We start from the raw sequence: 22,413 nt of genomic DNA on the forward strand, positions 1-22,413 counted from the left end.
CAATTCGAAAGTCACTACTTAACCCCTGGGCTGCCATCGCAAGAGATTTGTCCATAATATGTTCGAGCTGTGACTGTGAAGCTGAGTATGTGTTTTTACTATTGATTTTATTGTTTTTAATACTAAGAATTTGTGCATATTTAGACTTGGTGAAACTTGTTCCCATGTAGGGGCAATGTTGTACAAGATCATTGCAGTTAATAGCATGCATGTACATCGAAGATGGGTTGATACATCTAATGTCAATGATTTGGTATTCTAAAGACTATCACTTAATATTCTGTGTTTTTTATTTGCCTTTGTTATTTACAGAAACTCTTCAAACGACTTAGTGGAATGAACGAAACAATTTACAAATCAAAAGGACGCATCACTAAAAGCCGGAACAAAGTTTACGACTCTGCTGAGATACCATTAATGTCCTAAGAAGAGCAAAATGAGTTTGAAAAGGTCCTGTTGAATAACAAGGCAGTTCAACTACAAGTGGTGAATAAAAACGAGGTCTTCAAACATTTCAAACCTCCTGATCTCCCAGTGGCCTTTGGCATCCTGTTAAAAGTTCGCTAGTAGGGAAGTCTTATGAAGAAGTAATAGAAGAATGTGAGCGGTTGCAAGCAAGTTCTATACTAAGTTTCACTGAATTGCAGTCTAATAATCTGAACAAATGCACCATTGGACAAAAGAAAACTCCCCTGTGGCAAATATATCGCAGTGGAAGAGTTACAGCATCAAATGCTTATGCAATTTACAATGCCAATCTAAATGTACCTGCACTTTGGTTACAAAAATATCTTGCTACCCAACAGAAAAACCCTTCGCAACAGAAGCAACTAGGTAACCATCAAAGAACGTCTTTCTTTAGAAGTAATGCTGATTTAATTTCTATTTAATGTTAGGTACGGAATTGACAATGAGAGTAGGTGTATTACTAAGGGATGCAAATTGATAGAAAAAAAGAACCTACATAAACAATTCAGTGTTACAAAATGTGGGCTGATAATCTCAACCGAGTTTCCTGAAATAGCTGCTTCTCCAGATTCGTTATTTACTTGCAAATACCATGGATTAGGTGTTATTGAAGCTAAATGTTCCTGGAAACATAGGTATTTTCAAAGTGTCCCTTGCTGCTTTCCAACATTATTTTACATATATAACTTAAGGAATGTTTTGCATAAAATTCTAGGTATGCTAGCAGTTTGAGGGAAGTCTGTGCTTCAAATAAAGACTTTTATTTAAGCTACAATGAACAAACTTAACAGTTCCATCTAAAAACTAATCATCCGTACTATTTTCAAGTGCAGCAACAACTACTTGTAACGAAGAGAACATTCGCATTCATGGTTTATATTGAAAAGGACGTGGCAGTTGTGTACGTTCCCGAAAACAAGGAGTTGTGCAACGAAATTAGAATAAGGTCCAAGTTCTACTTTAATCAAGTCTTACTACCTCAACTTGTCAGCGATCATTTCTATGCCAGTCACCATCTTAAAAGTGTGATAGAAGACAACATGTGTCATCTCCAGTTAGTCAACATCACTCTGTACATCATGTTCCTGTTATTGTGATGCCAAATGTGATCTCAGGTCCTGTAACTATCCCACAGAGTAACCTTTTAGAAGATAACAGATTAGTCAACAGAGAAAATGAGAGGTCTTCAAATTCATTTTATTGCATCTGTCAACAAAATCGACCTGGTGAGGATATTGTTGTTTGCAGAAACGTCAACTGTATTGTTAAAGTCTTTCACAAATCTTGTATCGTACCTAAGAGAGTTCGCTTTGGTCAAAAGTGGTTATGCAAACAATGTGTGTCTGATGAAAAGAAGGAAAAGAAAAGTATCGGAAAAGAAAACCAACAGCGTAGCACGGTGAATGCAAAAAGATTGCCAAACAGTAATACTAATCCTGTACCCAGTAAAACACGCAAACCATTACAATCTATAAATGTTCCATGATAAATTAACGCATTAATGTAATGTCACGAAAAATAAAAATCCAGATGTAGTTTTCATCACCATGACTTCATTTATTCGTTGGTATTTAAGTAGGAGGTACAACACTTGGCATTGCATTAAGTAAACAACAACAAACAGTAACTACTTTATCAACAAAGGTTTCGTCATGTGGGTCTGTGCACAAATCACGAATCTTTATTGGGCCGCGTAATATAGTATACTTCTTGCGCACGTTTCCAATAACGCGCCAAGGATTATTTTGCGACATCGTTTGAAGTACATCTGCCTGAAAATAGAAAGAGTTAGTTTGTTCCACTGAAATGCACGTAGTTATTTTTTAAATTATACATTTTTATTGTTCCATCTAAAATCCAGGTTAATGATAAATTAAATCTCTCTACGCAACATGAGGTTGCATCAGGAGAGGAAACACCGCATATGAATTTAAGTGTTTTGTTTGTAGCGGTAGTTTTACCCCTTTACATTTAATTCTATCTACTGGCTAGGCTTTCGAAGGACCAAATTTTTGTACTAAAAAAATATGAATAAACGATGAGGCGACAGGGTACGTAAAGAGATCTTTTTTACAAGTAAATTCTTGGCCAATTGCCAAAATAGACTGATTAAGCAATTGTACGATGTTTCTTATTAAGATAACTGTGAGGTCGTTAAGGAAACCACAGTTATTTGGCTTCAAACACGACAAAAACCATGGGCCGAACTTCATCTGATAAAATTGTTTGCAAGAATTCAAATTCATAGGCAAAGGTCCCCAGTACGTACATTAGTACAATTTCTCTTGAATCTAAATTTTTGAGTAAAATGCCCTTGTTCATACACGACTCTTGTTCTTTTATTCATTTTACAACCTGTTGCAATGGACGATTGGCGTACCTGAGATATTTTTTGATTGACTTCCAGGAGTGTTCAAACGGAAATGCACTGAAATTTTCTAAAAGGCCGTACTTTCTGACATCAGCTGGTAAATTAATAAGGTTGTGAACCGTGTATGAAATGTAGTGGCATCCTTAGAAATCTTTGAATTCTTTAACAAACAATTTAAAAAGCTGATCTGCATAAGAGTTGTGTTCTCTGAACCATTTGTCGGTGGCTAAATTCTAACAGCAACATGCCGTACTAAGAAATTGGCAGAATTCTTTTAGACACGCAACCTTTCAGGACAACGGGTCCCGTGTATAAAAGAAATTGGCGAAATTCAGTCGCTTTAAAACGCGGAATTTCCTTCGACGTTCTAGATTTTCTCGCAAATTCTTTGGGAATTGCTTCTTTGAGAGAAACAAGATGATCAGACAACGAGTTTCACTTGCAATTAGAAAGGCGGACTGATAGTGGACCCCCCTTCCAAAGGAGAAAAAGCTTTTTAACAACACCCTGATAGATTGTGTGCATAGGATCAACAGGAAAATCCTCCACCATATCAATATTAAGAACTTCCAGTGCGGATATACTGGTGTGATGATCTTCATCTAATTTCGATCGGAAAGAATGATCGGTTCTTAAATTTGCGTTTGTTTCCAGAAAACCCATTCTATGTTCAATATAATCACCATCTACGTCACATTTGGTACAAGCAGAAAAGCCCGAGTGTCCTTTTGTTTACTTTTAAACGCAAGGGCTGTCGCAAATAAAACCGTAAATAGAAAAGAAAATAGTATGACTCTTGAAAGTAACACCAAATTGATGTAAATTGTTAAGTTCATCAATCAGATCAGAAAGATATTCGTTCAAATTAGCCGGCTTTTGAGTTCCATGATAAATGGCGACAGGAAAGACTTTAATGTCGGGTAGGTTGGCAATTAAACCGGATACAACCCAAAATTGACTCGAGATACTTTTTGGCAATTGACATACCATCAACGTGAAAAAAACGTCAATTCGATGGGGAAGTGAAAATTCCGGTAGGAAAGAAAGAACATTAACAATCCCAGTGAAAACACCAACATAATAATGCTTCCCCTTATCAACGTCTTTTAACGCAACATTTCGAGGGGTTTTAAGCAAGGTTCGAGCGGTTTTTGGCAAATCTGTTCCCCATGTCTCTGATCGGCAAATGGCAAGCAAATCGTCGATATCTTTTAGCTGCAAACTTGATCTGGCTGCCCAGGAAGCCAATTTGCTCTTAAATGTGGGTCGCTCAGCAGGTTCGTCTACAGATACAGTATCAGACGATGATTGGTGTAAATCACAATCGCTAAATTCAAATGTATCTGCATCAGTATCTCCTTAAGATGACTCAGAATTATATCCAGGACCAACATTGATTTCCAATTCTTCCATGTTTCTGTTTGGAGCACCATTTCCAGAACTATCAAATGGTGCATCGTTATGCAAACCATTATCAGAAACAATAACCCTGTAATCTTCACCTCTTTCGTCATGTAAAACGTATTGGGCTTCTAACACTCTTTGAACTCTCAAACGTTTAGCTCGATCAGAAAGTGGCCTTGATCTAACCCTACCCCCTTTTGACAAAGACTCTGGAATTGAATTTGAGTCGGAACTTGAATGCGATGGGTTCCCTGACGCCATTGCCTGAATAAGAAGAAGTTTTAGTAACAATAGTGTTTAAAAAAAGGCCATGCATGAAAAACGTGGCATTTCTCTAACTAAGAAATGAATTGGGAAAAAGAGCAAGACAAAAAAAAGCCTTCGTAAATTACGAATAATAGGCCAAAGTGTGCAACATAAATGTAAGGGAATTTATATGAAACAAAATATACACTTACCATTACCAAGAACGATGAATAAGTAGAAAGTGAATCAAGTTCACAAAATGAGACGAGAAATCACAAAACGAGAATGGGGGATAAAGTGGTAAGCAGCGACTATCCACGTTCAACCCGAACACGCGATTGGCTAATGGGACAAGGGCGACTATGCGACGAGAGGAAAACAAGCGGGATTGCCAAAGTAGTATTATAAAAAGCTAAATCATAGCTGAATCATAACTTATAGAATATTTAAACATTTGCCTAATTTTTATGGTTAATATTTTAAAGATAAATTAAAAATTGTTCGATTAGTAATAGAACATTAAAAGTAAGCTAGTGATTGAAAATTACACTTAAAATTTTTTTTTTAAGAATATGATTCGGTTTTAAGAAGCATTTTTCTGCATCTGGGGATTGCTGAATTTGTCTATCATCACAACATTTTTGGTTTCTCAGTCTGATAAAAAAAAATGTGGAAAATTTCATATGATCAAAAATGTAAAATGCAAAGAATCAACGCCAGGTGGAAATGTTTACGCCACAAACCCGATTAGGATTTTAAATCGGAGTTGGTAATCGGGAATCCAACCATAGATCACAATCAATTGATTTACATAACAATATAATCGATCGAGTCGATACCGATAATTATGATAAAATTTGGTGAACTTGCCCCCATCACCCCGATAACTAACCCGACCCAACTTTGAAGTTTGAACTCTGATGACAACTACATTGATACTTGTAGGCCGATCACGCCCGTTTTTAATGTTTCATCTTACTCCACCATTTTTGCAAATGGTGTCGGGGCAATCGGGGTAAGTTCAAATTTTCCCCCTCGGCAACCTGACTGGCGAAATACTCTCTTGCAAAGCACGACATTTCGTTCACGGAAAGGCTACTAACCCTTTGGTTTTATAATGATTTTGTTTAACTCTTTGTAAACCAAAAAGCAGACATGAGATATTAGTCAGGTATTTTTATGTCTTTCAGGGACGTCCGATGGAATTCACTATTCCATATACTATAACTATGTCCACTTTCAAGTTAGAACCGGACTTCAAATGGATGTCCGGTAAATATCCATGATGGATGGAACAAGTTGGATTTAAAATGGACATCCCCAGGATATCCTGTGCCACATAGGTCGACAAATTGCAAGGAGAAAAAAACAATTTCGTCGGCTGCGTTTTACCTTGCGTATTGAAAATAAGGCACGACATTGGGACGATTGCTAGTAAAAAAATCCAACCCAATGGATTTGGGTATTTCATCAGAAGAGGAATTCTGAATCATATTGAAAAAGGTTTCCTATATACTAAACATATTAAAACATCCTGTGTACCTAATCATAATCAATTCTTATTGTCAATTGAATAGATTTGAGACTGGGTTCCAAGATGACGAATTGGTGATTGCCACTTGCGTTCATCCGAAGTTCAAGCTCGATTGGATTCAAGATGAAACTGATGTGAGATCTTACAGGTAGTTAATAGCTAGCAAGATGGCTGTTATTCAGGAAATGGAAAACAATGAAGTGTCTGCTACTTGTGACCGTGACCCCTTGGATTTCCCTTCCAAGAATACTGCCACTCTAGACGAGCTTGAGTTGTTTTTCATTGACAAGGATAAATGTCTAGCTATGCTTGACAAATATCCAAGAGTAAAAAGTTTATTCTTAGAATATAACACAATTTTACCATCAAGTGCGTCAGTCGAGAGGCTGTTCAGTGCTGGGGCACTTGCACTAACCGCACGACGAAACCGTGTTGCCGAAGACATTTTTGAGACTTTGTTGCTGCTCAAAGTTAACTCAAATAACAAAAATTTATATTCCTTGTCAACTTCTTAATATTAGATGTACTTTGAGACTGTCATTTAATCTAGTTTGAAACGTTGATCTCTGCACACTACAGAAGAATAAGCATCTGAAATTCTGAATAAACTAGACCACACTGAAAACTGTTGATTCTGATTTTTGATTTTTGATTCTTGATTCTAATTTTGATTGTGATTCTTGATTCGTGATTCTGAATAAAAAATCATTTAATTATTCTGATTTTTGATTATCTGATTCTTTGATTGTGGGATTCTATTGAGATTTGATTCGAATCACATTTCATTTTGATTCAGATGATAACTGTCTTCTGGCTATAAACAAGAAATCATTTGCGAAAACAATTAATCCTCTTTCAAACCAGGCGTCACATTCATGTTAATTGGAGAAATCTTTTGATACTACTTCTTAATATTGTAAAATACTTATGAAATATTTATCGGTTATTCTTCATGTAGGTTATTTCGTATTTCTCATTCTTATTAACTATAATTAAATGTTTGCTGCTGGAGATGCCCAGCAGCTGTCTTATAAAATTATCTGCTTATTATAATTTTTTACACTTATTGTTACAGATTCACTGGGTGTATTACTCGTAGGCAGGTTGCACGATACACAGCAGTACACGACAGCACTAAACAGTACTAACAACACTACAGCTACACAGAATCACTACACTGGACTGCCCCTCTGGCCAGCCATAGACGGGCTTTTAAGGCCTCTGACATCCGGCCAGAGCGGCAGAGTCCGTTGACCATTGCAGATTTAGGCCACTTAGCATCCGGGGCTGAGCGACAAAGTACATTTGCGCTACATCCCCCCTCCTACCTACTGACATGGGTTCTTAGGGAATGACATACAGAGTGCCCATGTTTAATTAATAAATTCTAAACGGCCAAAACATAAAGGACCCTGCTTACTACTTTAATATGGGATGACCTAACTGAAATTTAACTGAGACATTTACGCCGCTGCATTTGGGCCGGGCTGGCGTTGATCATTCTCCCCTGGCTCCCGCATCTCCCTCAGACGAACCAACAGTAGGGTGTCTACATGGCCACTCAGCCTCCGGTACTCGAACCAGAGGTAAACCAGTGGCGGCACCGGGAGCAGGCATCCGAGTTACCATTTGAACGGATACCTCTTGGCATTCTCTTCCTCCTCCCATTGGCGTTGTAGGCGTTCCACCGCCTTTAGATGGCCGTTCGTCCCCTCTAGGTCTATCCGGGACGGCTTACGAAGGGCAGTGGGTGTTTCTTCCACGATGGGGCTCTTTGCCAGCGATGATTGTTCCACCACCAGCGCAAGCAAGCCACTCAGCATTCAAGTGGCTTCTTCATCGATGACATTTGTCACATTCACGGGTAGCGTTTGCCTAAAGCTTGCTTGTTGGATTGGAATTTTTATTACTTTTGCCGCTGGCAACACTTGCGGTAAGCCAATTCCCCCAATTCTTTTCCCAGGACACTGGAGTACTATGATAACGTTGTCCTTGCCCTCGTAACCCCATCTTTTTCCACCGATGTAAAACAAGTCTATGCCAGTCCACTTTTACTGTCTAAGCGACAGTTCCTTTGGATTCCTTCCTGCTCCTGCAGAAAGACTGCCGCCGCACAGCTCTTCATTCTTTCTTTCCACATCTGGCAACTTTTGCAGCTTTGGACATAGCGGGTAACCGCTCTGTCCATTTGGGGCCAATAAAATATTTGTCGTGCTTTCTCCAGGGTCTTTCTTTGCCCCAGATGTCCTGCCGTGGGTTCATCATGAACGCATGACAATGCTTCCTTACGCCGCTCCGGTGGTACAAATAGGCGGTCAAATTCTTGACCGAACCTGATTGTCCTTAGATACAGTAAGCCCTCCTTCATCATGAAATTCCCGTACTGCGTGGTGCCGTTCTTGCTCATCACCTGCTTGATCCATCACCACTGCTTCACCTGGTCTTGACCCTCAGCCCAAGACCGCGTATCCAGGCCTATGGTAGTGACTGGGATGGCCACCGCTTGTGCCCCCTCACCCCCTTCTTGTATAGGGTAACGCGATAGGGCATCCGCGTCTTCGTGTAAACTTCCTTTCTTGTAGCAGATGGTAATGTCGTACTCTTGCAACGACAAACCCCACCTCTCCAATCGCCCACTTAGCTCTTACCTGGTCATCAGCCAATATAAGGCATAGTGATCGGTTTTCACCACGATTTTTGTACCCCAAATGTACGGCCGAAACTTCTTTACACCCCATACAATGCCAAGGCACACTTTTTCCGTTATGGTGTACTTTCACTCCGACTTGTTCAACACTCTACTGACGAAACAAATCGTCGGGGGGTTCCCGTTTCTTTCTTGCATCAGCACCGCCCCTATACCATAATCACAGGCGTCAGGATGCACTTCAAAATTCTTGGAATAGTCCAGATGAGCCAGGCCTCTGACAACCGGCCAGAGCGGCAAAGTCAATTGACCATTGCACATTTAGGCCTCCCAGCATCCGGGGCTGAGCGACAAAGTACATTTGCGCTACATTATATATTTTTTATTCTATTATCTTTTTTTCTGTTCTCGTTACATTAGAAATGTTTCACATAAGTTATCGAGTAGATCGGATGTTTCAAAAAAAAGCCAAATTAAATCTATAACTTAACTTATCATAATAAATAATAACTCTCAACTAATGTAACAATCTCTCAACTATAATATCTAATAACTCATAACTTCAAACTGCCGACTAATTTTCAAAAGCGAAGAACTTTTCTTAAACCCTTAATTCACAAGCTAGACCATGGTCTAGGAGGAGATGGTATGGCCACACTGTTGGATTTGGCCGTAAGGCCTTGTCATAGCTTTTTGAGGGGGGGTTTCAAAGTGAGATCACCCAGCGGGTGGGAGAGGGGGAGAGGGAAAGTGCGGACGTGCCAGAAAACGGTAACAGTGCAGCAACTGCCACCACGCGTAGCGTTGCTGAACTAGGCAAACGTTTGGGAGGTTTTTCCCAGCCCTTCGTTGTCTTAAAGTTTGGGTTTCCTTAGTCGTTGTGTTTGTTTACTCGTCCTTTTTTTGTGAATGTTTTATTTGAAAGCAAAATTAGGAAAGAAATTAACCTGTGCTATTTGTGGAAATGTATATGAAGACGGCAGCAGAAAAATTGGTGTTTTTTCAGTACCAAAGAATATGTTTTCTCGGTGGAAATCGATCATACCTGAACTGAAAGAAACAGCGAGACTGTGCGACATTCATTTTGAAGAATCAGATATAGTGAAGGGTTTCTAAAACGGGCAGAATTTTCATCCCCTACAAAACTGGAGATTACTTAAGTCAGCTATTCCAAAATTTGTCTTGGGTACATTACAAATGTACTACTCTCAATTTACGATGAAACAACTTAAAGTTTTTAAAACAGTTAAAACAAATGCAGAATCCCCATCTGCTCGTAAACCTTTAAAGCAGCTGTTAAATGTCACTGGCCATAACAACCGCTTGCCAACAAAAAGACAAAATAATTGTCATTCTACTGCACAAGCAAATGCCAGAAAACGTAACTACATATCAAGCAGTAATTCAAATTTGAAACCGCTTGTAATATTTTCCCCCTCCATTTCACAGGCTGCAGGAAAGAAGTAAACAATAAGCCCATTGCTGGAGAGAGTATGGTTCAGGAAATAATTTCGTCACAACAGAGGTAATCGAAATAATTGGATTTCATTTGTATTGCAATTCTTATTTTTTTTCCTTTACTTTAGTCCACAGAAAGTATTGATTGTTTCTTTCAATGAATGTGCAAGCCAGGGGCCGTAGTCTGAACTTGGATTGAGTATCAATCCAGATTGGCGTCCATTGACTTGACATGGCCATCCAGATTGGCTTGACGCTCAAGCCAAGTTCAGACTACGGCCCCAGGATGACCTGATTTCCAATCCATCACAAGATCAGGATAGCTATTGCGAGCATGGGCAACTTATGCCAAACCACTGCCTACAACTGTCAATACAAATGTTTAAAAAGAGACTCGCACATAACTTTTTTCCAAAATTTTAATTTGGCTAACGTTACCTATTTTATCGTGAATTTTCCAGTAAAAAGTACAGCAAAACAAAAATAAATATAAATAAACACAAGTGAAACCAGAGTCCAGAGTGACACTGCCAAAGAGAGTAACAGCTGACAGGTAGTGATAGCAAACCTCCCAAACGCTTGCCTAGTACAGCAACGCTACGCGTGGTGGCAGTTGCTTCACTGTTACCGTTTTCTGGCACGTCCGCACTTTCCCTCTCCCCCTCTCCCACCCACCGGGTGATCTCACTTTGAAACACCCCCTCAAAAAGCTATGACAAGGGCTTACGGCCAAATCCAACAGTGTGGCCATACCATCTCCTCCTAGACCATGGCTAGACCTTTCATGTGCCAAGCCAAAGACATTGTGGTGGAAAATTTAAACACGGTGAAGTCCCCCAACCCTTTTATTTTTGAAAAAATAATAATTTTAACAATCAGAAACCAAACCATTTAAAATCTTCTTTGCTGTTGGAAAGATGTCCGTAGAATGTAATATTTTGATCCATTGCACTTCAAATGTGACTAGCCGGCGGACGTCGCTGAACGACCCATAGAGGACATGGATGTCTAACGGACATTCGGCCATGAATCGGACATTCGATGGAAGAAATGTGCTATGTTGGCGTCTATACGGATCTCTAATTTTTCCTTTTCTAGCAGGTGGCTTCCAATCTTTTTTCTAACATTCCTTTGATGGGTCTTTGTGCGAGTCAAGATTCGTGAGATGGGTCCTCTATGCCTTCTTTTTCGCTTGGATTATGTGCCTTCTCCTGCGTGCCTCAACTTCCCGTCAATCTTTCCTCCTTTGGTCAGAGAAAGAGGCGTTTCTCTACTCTCTGAAAGCTCTCCTAGTATCGGTCACAATTACATTACATGTTATATCCCACCCGTCCGACGTTTATAATTTAATTTAATTTAATTTAATTCATGACGAGATAAGGGACCATATAGAATTCTGTCGATTGTTAAAGGCTTACCAGTAGATAGGTAAATTCTTGTGCCGAAGTCGATAGGTGTAAGTAGCGATACATCCGGCAATTCCATCGTCACTGTCAAAATCAAGATACCTCCTCTGTTCACGTTTACATGCGATTCCCACAAATCTCGATGAACATTGAAATCTCCACTGCTCACAAATGGACTAGCTCGTGTAAATAAACTAAAAATTTTCTTCTTTTGAGGCAATTGTCTCCTCTCGGTGCGTAAGCGGAAATAATTTCTAGGTTTGCAAAGGTAATTGACGATATAAATATGGCAGCTCCTTCAATAGAACCAAAAGTAGGGTGATGGAGGGAAACTGAATCGATTTGTAAACTAAAAAAGCGACACCACCTCCATTCCTGTCGTCTGGTCCTTCTTCCCGACGGTATAAGAGGTGAACTGATCATTGAAACTATCATTCCAATGAGTTTAACTTTATAACACCAACGTTGGGATAGAATAACTAAGGAAGTGCTTTGACTTAACCAGCCTCAATTTCGTAAGGCCACGTGAGGTTCATTGTAGTATTTTTATTTTTTTTTTTTATCGTTTATCATCTGTTCCGTCCATGGGCGGTCCGACGATTCTGTGAGAGTTGATGGTTACGGCTGACCTGTAGCTTTCGGATTGATTCAGCAGTTTGATTTCTCCGCAATGAACTTTTCATAGCTTGTAAAAAATATATAATTTTTTCCTAAAAAAGATTGCTTTATGTCAAAGCCAAATTAATCAAATCAATGCAAGTTAATGTATGTGAAGTTAAAAAAAACATAAAATAGACAATAAGATATCCAATTTGGGGACCCATACTTAATAGTTAAAAGATTTCCTATAATACTCTATAACGGATATAAAAAGAAACATGTGAAAAACCCAATTGCAAACCAAAACCAGCTGTTCAAGAATTGGTTTATGTTTTGAATATCCAATGCTGTTTCACAGCTCTTCTTCAGGTTAGTAGAGTATTCTAAAACCTTTTAATGTGTCTTCCATGTTATTGAAAAGGGAGGTGCCGTCCGCGTAATCTATTACATCACTATCTAATTGTAAACATTAGGACGTTCCATTCCCGACGATTATAATTTTTTATGACGGTGTTTATGGACCGGGGTTTTTCTACATTCAAAAACCACTGTATTTTTTATTTTGAGGAGAAAAAAATATTTAGGAATCATGCCGCGTGAAAAAGAGTGATAAACCCTAGTTTTTTTTACCTTATTTACCATCGGGTGGGAAAATTGGCAACAAATTCTAAGATGCCACAAAAACGAAAACTAGATAAATAGTTTTTTACTAATTTTATAAATTTCATGAAGATTCAACAACATTTAGACATCATACAATAAATATTTTTTATTCAAATTGTATTTTCTTCGTCACTTTGTACAAACATCCAAAGATTTTCAGGTTCGATTTATTAAATGATTTGAAATGTGCCCTGTAATCTTCGATCAGTTGGAATAGTTATTCCTGATCAAGTAACTTTACCGCGGTATCTATAAAGTCTGAAAATAATTTTAGCGTTCTCTCTGCACAATCATTGGCAACTTCAAATGAACGCACAAACTTCTCAATTTTCTTACAATCGAACATATTTTTTTCCAGTAATTCACAGGAGAATAAATCCAATCAAAGCATTCTTCACCTAACTTCTTCAAAGAGAATAACCAACTACGAGGCCCGAGTAAAGTTTTCAGCTTATTTGGTTTGATTTCCCATGGGCGGATGACATAAGACGAGGAATTAATTCCTCTGACAATTGTCAATAGTTTTTCTACTTAACTCTTTCCCAGTGAAAACTTTTGTTCGTTGTCAAAAACTGATAACATCACTTCTTTTTCGTTCAAGTAGCATGAATGATTATGTACAGACTTTATCGCAACAGTAACAGCTGCCAGATTTTGTGTGCGTGCATTAAAGAAAAGTATTTTAAATTGACCACTGGTAAATTTGTGGACAGCCTGGATTTAAAAAACACTTCGCTATGTAAAATTGCAATGAATATCGACATTTCCTTTACATCTTTTGATTCTTCGTTACTCATTTCAAATTGATGAGATGAAAAGTGCATTTTAAGAAAGTATATCAAAAATGCATAAATCGGGCATGGTGATGTCTTATCGATTCGGAACCAAATACAAAAATATAATTGATAGTGTCGATTTCCCTTTAAAGAAAGAATAATATATGCCGGTTTTCTGAATTGCAACAGCCGCATTGGATCCACCCTACTAACCGTATTTTTGAGTGACAGAAAGCTGTAACTGGCGAGTTAAGTTGAGCGGAACTCGTTCTTTTAAAGTTGAGCGCCGTTCAACTCATTAGGAAAACGAGTTGAGCGCCGCTCAAAATTTTGAGTTTGAGTTTAAGTTCGCTCAAAATTTGAGCGCGCTCACGGCAAGTCTGCTTTTGGGAGAATACAAATTTAAGTCATTAATATTCATTTAAAAAATTTTATTTTTTGGACAATTAAAGACAAATGGTTAAACAATACTCAATATTAATTTTAATTAAAATCATTCATCACTTTGAGGAAGATATAAATATAGTGTTCTGTTTTTTTAACAAAAATTAATCAAACTCTAAAATAAAAACTCCCAAAATATTCCGTTAAACTAACAAATATTTTTGCTTAGCATTTAAACTGTTGTTTTTACACTAAATTTATAACAATAATTTACTAACAAGTTTGTTAGAAAAATTCACTTGCTGGATTTCATTATTATTTTTACAATTTTTATTTTACAAAATAATCTATTTCTGTTCTCTTAGGTTTCATCAAATGTTTTCCGACAACGAGTTGCGATAACAATCTCCAATCCAATGTAAAATCTGTCCTAGATGGAAAGGATAAGGATATCACACGCTAAAGGTCTTTGTTAAAATGTAAATCCTAACGCTTACATAGTGTCATGCAGCAAATGAATTCATCTGAAATTTAGTTTTTTTATTGAAAATGTAACACAAAACCAAACCTCATTTTCAATGCATTTAACAACACAGAGGAAAGTTTTGATGACATATCATCATTTCTTTCTGAACATAGTCCATACAAAAATAACGGAATAATTTTTTCTTCTATAACTGGGAAGATAAAAAATAATAAACCAATGACGAATTGAAAAAATACATAAAATTCTCTCTGAGTCCAGAACAGTTGGACGAGTATTCAACGGTGAAATTCATTTGACAAGTATGTTTTATTTTCTTTTTATTACTTCCAATGGATATTCAGAAGTATCATATTGTCATGGGTGAAAAAGGGAGATTTTTTATATCTTAGCAGAGATGAGTCACCCCCTCCTTCGACAACGGCTGTGATCGTGGTGAAGAAATCATCAGAAGTCCGCTCTAAGGAAGATACGGAGATACGTAGTTTGGAAGGGGAGTAATTCGCGCGACGGTATAAAATGCTGCCACAGATCTTTTAGTTGGATGAGTCTCCATCGAGTGAGCTCCCGGAGCTGGGCTCTGTTAGAGGAGTTCCCTGAGTTATCTAGAGGTCTTCAGACGCTTCTTCGAGTCTGCGTAAATTGTTATTCCGCTTTTTGGTTTTAGTAAAACATTGTTTAGTTTAAGTCATCGCTTGTTGTATTACTTCTTGTTTGTGAGAAATACAACATTCCTGTGACAATATACTAATATCGTAATTATGTATTCCAGACGTTATAATCTGTCCAGTTTTATGCCGTGCTAAACCTCCCCCCAGTAGATATTAAGATTGATCCAAAAGAGGTAGGAATCAATTCAATATCTTCCGTGAATTAATAAGTATACATGCAATATAAGCATAAGGGATATAACAGTAGCGAATTTGCCCATTATTCACCTACAGTTTATGTGCAGATCATAAATGGATTCTTACCCCTTGAACCAAAACATAATAAAGCGTTAAGGTTGGTAGCAAGTAAACATGGATGTATGGAAAATGTCTCAATTCTTATACACTAAAAGATAAATAAATTGAAAGGAGATAGTAAATGCAATCATAAGTAATGAAAACAAATATAATAGGTTATTTCACGTAAAAAAATCGATTTTTGAAGTATTAAAAAGCGATAAAAATTATTTGCAGCGTTGCTTCAACATTAAAATGGAAAAAATCCACCTCTACGAAACGCGTCTCGTACTGCACCAATTTACGAGATATTTTGTCTTTCATCACAATTCTTCCTATTAAGCGAAAAAAAAATTGTGTATCTAAAGACAAATGCAATAAGCATCCCCATATAGCACATTTCTGCCGTCGGATGTCCGAATCATGGCCGAATATCCGTTAGATATCTATGTACTCAATGGGTAGTTCCAGGGATGTCCGTCGGCTAGTCACCTTGGAAGTGCAATGGATGTGCGAAAATTATATTCTACGGACCTCCTTCCAACAGCCAAAAAGATTTTCAATTGTTTCATTTAAGGATCGGCCTCGAGCCAATCGGGGCGCTTTTTTGCAAATCGGGTTTCTCATTTCGGGCCAAGGAGGCGTGGCTCAGGGTGGAAAATTCTTCTCCCCGAATTCAATTGGGGTTTGCAATCAATTGGATTGCAATCAATCGATTCATCAATGCAAAAAACATTATCGATTGACCCCATCTATCCGATAACAACCCCGATAATAGCTCGTTCTACCCGCTTGCCCCGATTTTTACTCTGAAACCGAAAGAACGGCATTTTTTTTATTGCTTCGGGGCAACGGGTTAACCTCAAATTTTTCCCCGCACCGCCCCGGTTGAAAAAGTGGCACCTCATTTCAACCCCGAATGCACTTTATCGGTGCGGGGCGGTTAACTCGATTAGAGCTAATTGGGGCCGATCACTAAGTTTCATTATTAATTGTCAAAATTTCTTGAGAGGGGGAAAACTTAACCGTGTTCAAATTTTTCCCTTGAACGTATTTTTATTTGAAGTCCAGCATTTAAAATGAAAAATTTAAAAAATAAAGGAGTAATGATCTATTTGCCGGATGGTTTATTTTAAAATTTATTACAAAAAATGAATAAAATATATGAAAGTCGTGAGTTTGTTTGCACAAGCTTTCCGTTTAGCTTACGGGAACCAAGCCATTGAAAATTAACTCACAGAAAATAAATATTATTCGGCATCTAATAATATTAAAAGCAAGTATACTTATGATAGGATTATAATTTCAAATAATAAAAAACTACTTTAAACTTAATAAATCATGCTAAAGTTTAAAATTCAAAAAATATTTAGCATAAATTGTTTAATTTCAATTTATATACCTCTGGTTTAACCTAAGTTCGACATCATCTTGACTTCTTAAAAATCCTGTATGTGATTTGTTATCGAAAAAGCTCAAGTGTTTTACAACAATTCGATTGTATTGTTCGAAAATGATACATAATATATCTGTAGATTGGCACAGTGGAATAAGATTCGACTGTGATGCGGGAGACCCGAGTTCGAATCCTGGTATAGCCTAATGTTTTTTCATGAATAGATGTCCAAAACATGTCATATTTATAGCCAAATGAAAGCCCGTTCGGATATCCTTAGAATGTCTGACGGCGCTGTTTAGGGCGGTCAAAACCAAAAAAAAATACATCCGTAGGACATCCAAATCGGATATCGGGCTGTCCGGAGGATATCAAAAAGATGTACTCAACATCCGACCCCGACATCTGTCGGACATCCGACGGACTGCCTTGTGTTATGTGGGTCAGAAGTTGTCACTATTACTCAAATTTCTTACCAGAAAGAGCACTGGGAGTAATTACGAAACAGGATCAGTGACGCTGACTAAACAATTTCCTTAGCGTTCATCCTAAAGAAAACGCAAATCTTATTTTGCTGCGAGAATAAGTAGAAAGTTTTTATTACAAAATAATATATTCTTCGCTGACATACTGTAAAAAATTCAGTCAGTTTTCAAGAATAGTAGTTAGCTGACAAGAGTCATGGCGTCATAAATCAGCTCCATTTTCTTCTATATCTTTGATTCAGTAATTATTTTGTTTATAATCACCTTTTGGTGTAAGCTCACAATGAAAATCCATCCCAATCCAGTTGTTCAGGCTCCACCAGGAATTTCTGCTTTCTTTGCACAAAATGAGCATCGTTTACACATTCATGTGTTTTATGCCCAATTCATCATCTGAAATTTAAAAAAATAAGAAAAGTTCACAATGGGAAGAAAGTGCTCTCTTTGGTAAAGAATTATTTAGGCTTTCCAGTTGCATTGTGGCTACATTATGTCTGATTTGTTAGAATACTTCCCAATCACTTTTGATTATCCAATGGGGTGAAGGTGTATAGACACTATTCTTTTACCCTCCCTCTTCTCATTTTCTATCATTATAGTGTTTTAGACAGATTTTTTTTCAAAAGTACATTACCTCCATAGATTGTGGGAAATGCAGAAGGATAAAATTGCTCAAAATATCATTCATCGTATCAGGAGAAATAAAAATACCAGACATTTCCAATCCTTTGAGTGGTAGTTGAATGTTTAAATTCCAAATAAATAAAACAAAAGTCAAATACTTTAAGAGAAACATTTAGTTTTTTAACATAAACTGTTGCCGTTTTGCCCTTACAATTTTATACGAAAATTAAGAAAGGCTACTTCTCCTGGCATAGCTTATAATTCTTATATTACGTTAGGCCTAAAATACTGCATATTTACTTAGGCAGATCAGTAAGACTGCAAATGGAGTGATTATCTGAATCCGGGCCAGTCTGTATGGACCTTGTTTTATTGTTTGTTTTTTTTTATTCAAGTTGATTACAGATTTGACAAATTACAATGAGGAAAATGAATGTCTTTTGAGTTAAGATGAAGGCAAAAAGCGAGTGCTGAAAAACGAAGTTGGAGTAGAAAAATACTAAATTATTCTAAGAAATTTAAATTTGACATCCCACATTATGTTTCAATCACGCTTTTCTAGATACGGTCAATGACAAATCGGTTAAGGGTAAGTACTAGGCTCCTTAAATATTTTCATAAGAAATTTTTCCAGCAACGTTTTCAATTCAATTTGTTTACAATGCTCATTTTCAGATAACCACGTCATATTTACTAGCATTCTACTCAACAACAATTATTGATAAAAACATACAAGTAAATATAAAAAAATATCTCGTTCTTTTCTTAACGATCGACGAAAGTTTTATGAGCATGAGTCAATATTTTCCATCCCGACTAACCGTCCTCGCAAGACACCCGTCGCTGTAAGAACCCATGTAAAAAGCTCTAAAACAATGGGTGTTCGGACATTAAGGGCGAGTAATGTATATGTATTGTTTAAGCATCGCCCCACTATTTTCCGGTATTAGGTCGGGTTTCGGGACTGACCCCTATCTGTCACTTATTTAATATATCATGATGTCGACTTGTTTCATTCTTGGAGGTGTGAACAGAACAGACAAAAAGGACTCTTGCTCACTCTTTCACCAAAAATAAATAGCTTAGGAGAATATAATCTTTCCTTTTTGCAACAAACGGCGTATTTTACGACCCCTATTTTTAGAGATGAAGTCCCCAATCCCAAAGCGTGGCTTTTAGGATAATATCGATTACTAGTCCGGTTGGAAACAAACAGTTCTAATTTGAAGGGACTGTAAATTTGACATCCTTTGGACGTAAATGTGGGACTGAATTTGAAATGGAAAGCTATGTCTAGGAAATTCGATAAAAGGATATAGTGTGGATATCCCACTAATCCATTTTTGGAACGAAAAATAAACTGACACTATAATGACTCTAACGGGATGTCCTAGGAATGAAGAATTCTTATGAGTTTGGGATAAGACTGTTTTCGTCTTCTATATATCTAAGTGGGACCAATCAAGGAGGTATTGCTCAGCTCGTCCCAGGGATCCCAACGATCCAACGGATGAAGACTGTTACGTCCATGGGACGTCCAATTCAGGACAAAGTGACGTTCAAGGGATATCCCCATATATTGTGAGGATCCGCCACCCAAATCAAATTCAAACGGTGTACGTGCTTCTTTTATTTCCCTTATCTCTCAGTCCAGACTTGCCGTGATTGAAATAAATTTATTATCACGGTCAAACTCAAACTAAAAAAATTAGCGATCGATTAACTCGTTTTGAGATGAGTTTGATCGCAATCAAACTTAAAAATTCTGATCGAACTCAACTTAAATTGGAACTCAACGCTTCTTGTTTCACGCCATCTACTGATAATATATAGAACTATATTCCCATAATTCTACTCCTAAATTCGGCTTAATAATTATACTGTCACAAGTTTTTCAAACTGTTCGTAGTACTTTCTGTGGTATTTTGTCTTTTTACATTTCAGTTTTACTCTTTGACAGGGAATTGAATTAGATTAACGATCACAATTTCCGAGCTATCTGTTCAGGACGATTTTTAAATTGAGAATAGTGATCCCAATTCCAACGTGTCACATGAAAATGCCAGGTAACAATTTGTAATATTACGATAAACTTGATTTTGTTCTTTCACATTTATATTTGTACTTCTATAGCATGAATGCAACCACTGTAAAGAAGCTAGTAATTTCTGAAATATTTTTTTTTATTTGTTGGGAATGTCACTGGCAAACATGCCAGTCTGTATCGGTGTCTGTTTTCTGGCTACGTTCAAAAGAAAAAAAAGGATGGCACTGACAAACTGCTTGTTGTTTCTCATTGTTCTTGACATAATGCGAAAAGGCATTTTTGGTAATATTTTTGGTTGCAATCATAATGCATGTAACATATGATAACTATTTCAGTGTTTCCCTTATTTTCAGAAACATGATCCAACTCAAGAACTTGGCCACGTGAAACTTTGGGATGATGCTTCAAGCATGTAACGTCTGAGAGTAATTACACAGTTACTCTCTCGACTTCTTTGTCAGCAAATAAAGGTATAATAATTATCCAAGAAAACCTTGACAGTTGGGTGGTGGTAAGTTACAACATTACTCGATGTATGTTTTTCTGATTCTGAATTGTTGTATGATTTTTTTCAGAATTACCTCATTGTAGACGTGTCGTCTATAAACACTGTTGAAAAGCCGGGTTTCAAGCAACTGGTGTCTAGTCTCGCACCAAATTTAGTTTTACGTGGACGCACATTCTTCACCAAAAAAATAGAGTTGGAATTCACTGAACGAAGACAACAGTTGATTGATGTGTTAAGCAACTGTACAGACGCAGCAACGACGATTGAGGCATTGACGCAGAAGATCATATATCGGTGAGACTATCCATTGGTTTGTAGACGAATCCTTAAAGCGAAGAAGTGCCTGTCTTCGCATCCGCCGGATAAAAGGTCAACATACTTATGATGTCCTGACAACTATAATAGAAAACCTCCATAAGGAGTACTCAGTTATAGACAAAATGCGTGGAGCCACAACCGATAACGGTTCGAACTTCGTAAAGGCGTTCCATGAGAGTAGTGAGGCATCAAATGTGCCAAAATATGAAGATGATGATTTCGAACAAAGTGATGAAGAAGAAGAATTGTTATATTTCGAAATTGGAGACCTAATCGACGGTCGAATCAGGAAAGACCATCTGTCAAGCAATGTAAATCCCACTCTGCCGCTACATCGCAGATGTGCCTGCCACATTTTAAGGTTAATTGCAAAGGCTGACATATTGAAGATTCCTGATCCAACCTTTCAAGAATTAAGTCAAGTTTTGTTAATTCTGACATTATATCATAATGCACCACATTAGACAACTGTTCATCTTAAAAAACGAGATAAGATGGAAATCTGAATACTCCGCCATACGGTGCATTGTCTGGCTCTTGAAGAAGAATAGATGCATGAAGAAATTTTTTCATGAGCTTAGTTTAACTTTGTTTATCCCTAACCAGGAACAATACTTAAAGGAGTATACCAAAGTAATGTGATATTTTACCGAAGCATTAGATGAATGGCAAGGGGAAAAGAATATTGGTTCGGGTTATCTCCTTCCCACAATTTCTCTTTAAAAAAAATAATCAGCTGCAAGACGATGCATCAATCACACACTGCCAGTCACTAATAACTGGAATTCTTGATGCGATCCATTGTAGGTAACTTAATTTTAATCTCTTGTTACTCCAGTTAGAGTACCACATAGTTCAATGGATAACTAATAATGATTTTGTAAATATGTACAGATTTGAACATATGTTTGCTGACAACGAGCTTCATTTGGCAACACTTACCGATCCTTTCTTTAAATTGTCCTGGTTGGATAATGAAGATGAAATTAGACGCGCCAAAAACTTACTAAAGGGAGAATACGTTCGCTTTCAATGAATATCCAATGAGACCAAATCGTATGCTATTATATCAGTTGCATATTTAAAATTTTGAAGAAAGTAAATTTCATAATATTTATTTGGAAAATTCAGATGAGTTCAGTGACGGAACATGTTCGTCAATTTCAGATCCTAGCCCGGAAAAGAAACCAAAATGTACTAAGGATTTCTTTGCATCAATTACAAAAAAAAATACTAAGACCAAAGTTATTGATGAAGTGGAGACTTTTTAGAAGTTATGTGGGAATTTCGACGATCTAAGGAATTATCCAACGATTATGAAGATGTATAAGTATGTGACAACACGTTACTGTGTGTAACAACATTGTAATCTCATTATTTTTTTAGGCCATATAACGTGACTTTGTCATCTTCGGCCGCAGTCGAGAGGCTGTTTAGTCAAGGGGGATTAATATTTACCCCAAACGACTATAGTTGACAGCAGTGTTTCGGATTTTTTTTTTTAAATCAAATCCAAATCCAATCAAATCCAAATTCTCCCGGATTTTTAAGGGATTTGGATTTGCCTTATTTTTCAATGGCTTGGATTTGGATCGGATTTGATCCCCACAAAAAAAAACCCGGATTTTTTCAAATCAAATCCAAATC

At 37.3% G+C, this 22,413-nt stretch overlaps 4 long non-coding RNA genes and 2 pseudogenes across 6 annotated transcripts; 3 read left to right on the forward strand and 3 right to left on the reverse strand.

Moving 5' to 3' along the window:
* The first annotated feature begins 986 nt into the window (after positions 1-986).
* Positions 987-2,004, forward strand: LOC116915793 (annotated as a pseudogene).
* On the reverse strand, positions 2,002-4,937 carry LOC123469636. Its single transcript, XR_006642920.1, has 2 exons — positions 4,702-4,937; positions 2,002-2,240 (listed from the first exon to the last, which is right to left on the reverse strand). It is a non-coding gene; the product is annotated as an uncharacterized LOC123469636 (long non-coding RNA).
* Positions 4,938-9,486: 4,549 nt separating this feature from the next.
* On the forward strand, positions 9,487-10,395 carry LOC116916041. 2 transcript variants are annotated; one of them, XR_006642947.1, is made up of 4 exons: positions 9,487-9,856; positions 9,917-10,051; positions 10,120-10,195; positions 10,257-10,395. It is a non-coding gene; the product is annotated as an uncharacterized LOC116916041 (long non-coding RNA). The 2 variants fall into 2 exon arrangements; XR_004390401.2 differs by having other exon boundaries at positions 9,487-10,051.
* Positions 10,104-10,718, reverse strand: LOC116916042. The gene is made up of 2 exons (XR_004390403.2): positions 10,567-10,718; positions 10,104-10,494 (listed from the first exon to the last, which is right to left on the reverse strand). It is a non-coding gene; the product is annotated as an uncharacterized LOC116916042 (long non-coding RNA).
* Positions 10,719-12,853: 2,135 nt separating this feature from the next.
* LOC116917440 lies at positions 12,854-20,661 on the reverse strand (annotated as a pseudogene).
* Positions 20,257-22,284, forward strand: LOC123470217. Of its 2 annotated transcripts, none has more exons than XR_006643859.1 (5): positions 20,257-20,451; positions 20,516-21,573; positions 21,661-21,822; positions 21,898-22,096; positions 22,153-22,284. It is a non-coding gene; the product is annotated as an uncharacterized LOC123470217 (long non-coding RNA). The 2 variants fall into 2 exon arrangements; XR_006643860.1 differs by having other exon boundaries at positions 20,516-21,569.
* The last annotated feature ends 129 nt before the right edge of the window (positions 22,285-22,413 follow it).

This window comes from Daphnia magna, linkage group LG2 (genome assembly GCF_020631705.1).
Source record: "Daphnia magna isolate NIES linkage group LG2, ASM2063170v1.1, whole genome shotgun sequence".
In the NCBI taxonomy this organism is placed as follows: domain Eukaryota; kingdom Metazoa; phylum Arthropoda; class Branchiopoda; order Diplostraca; family Daphniidae; genus Daphnia; species Daphnia magna.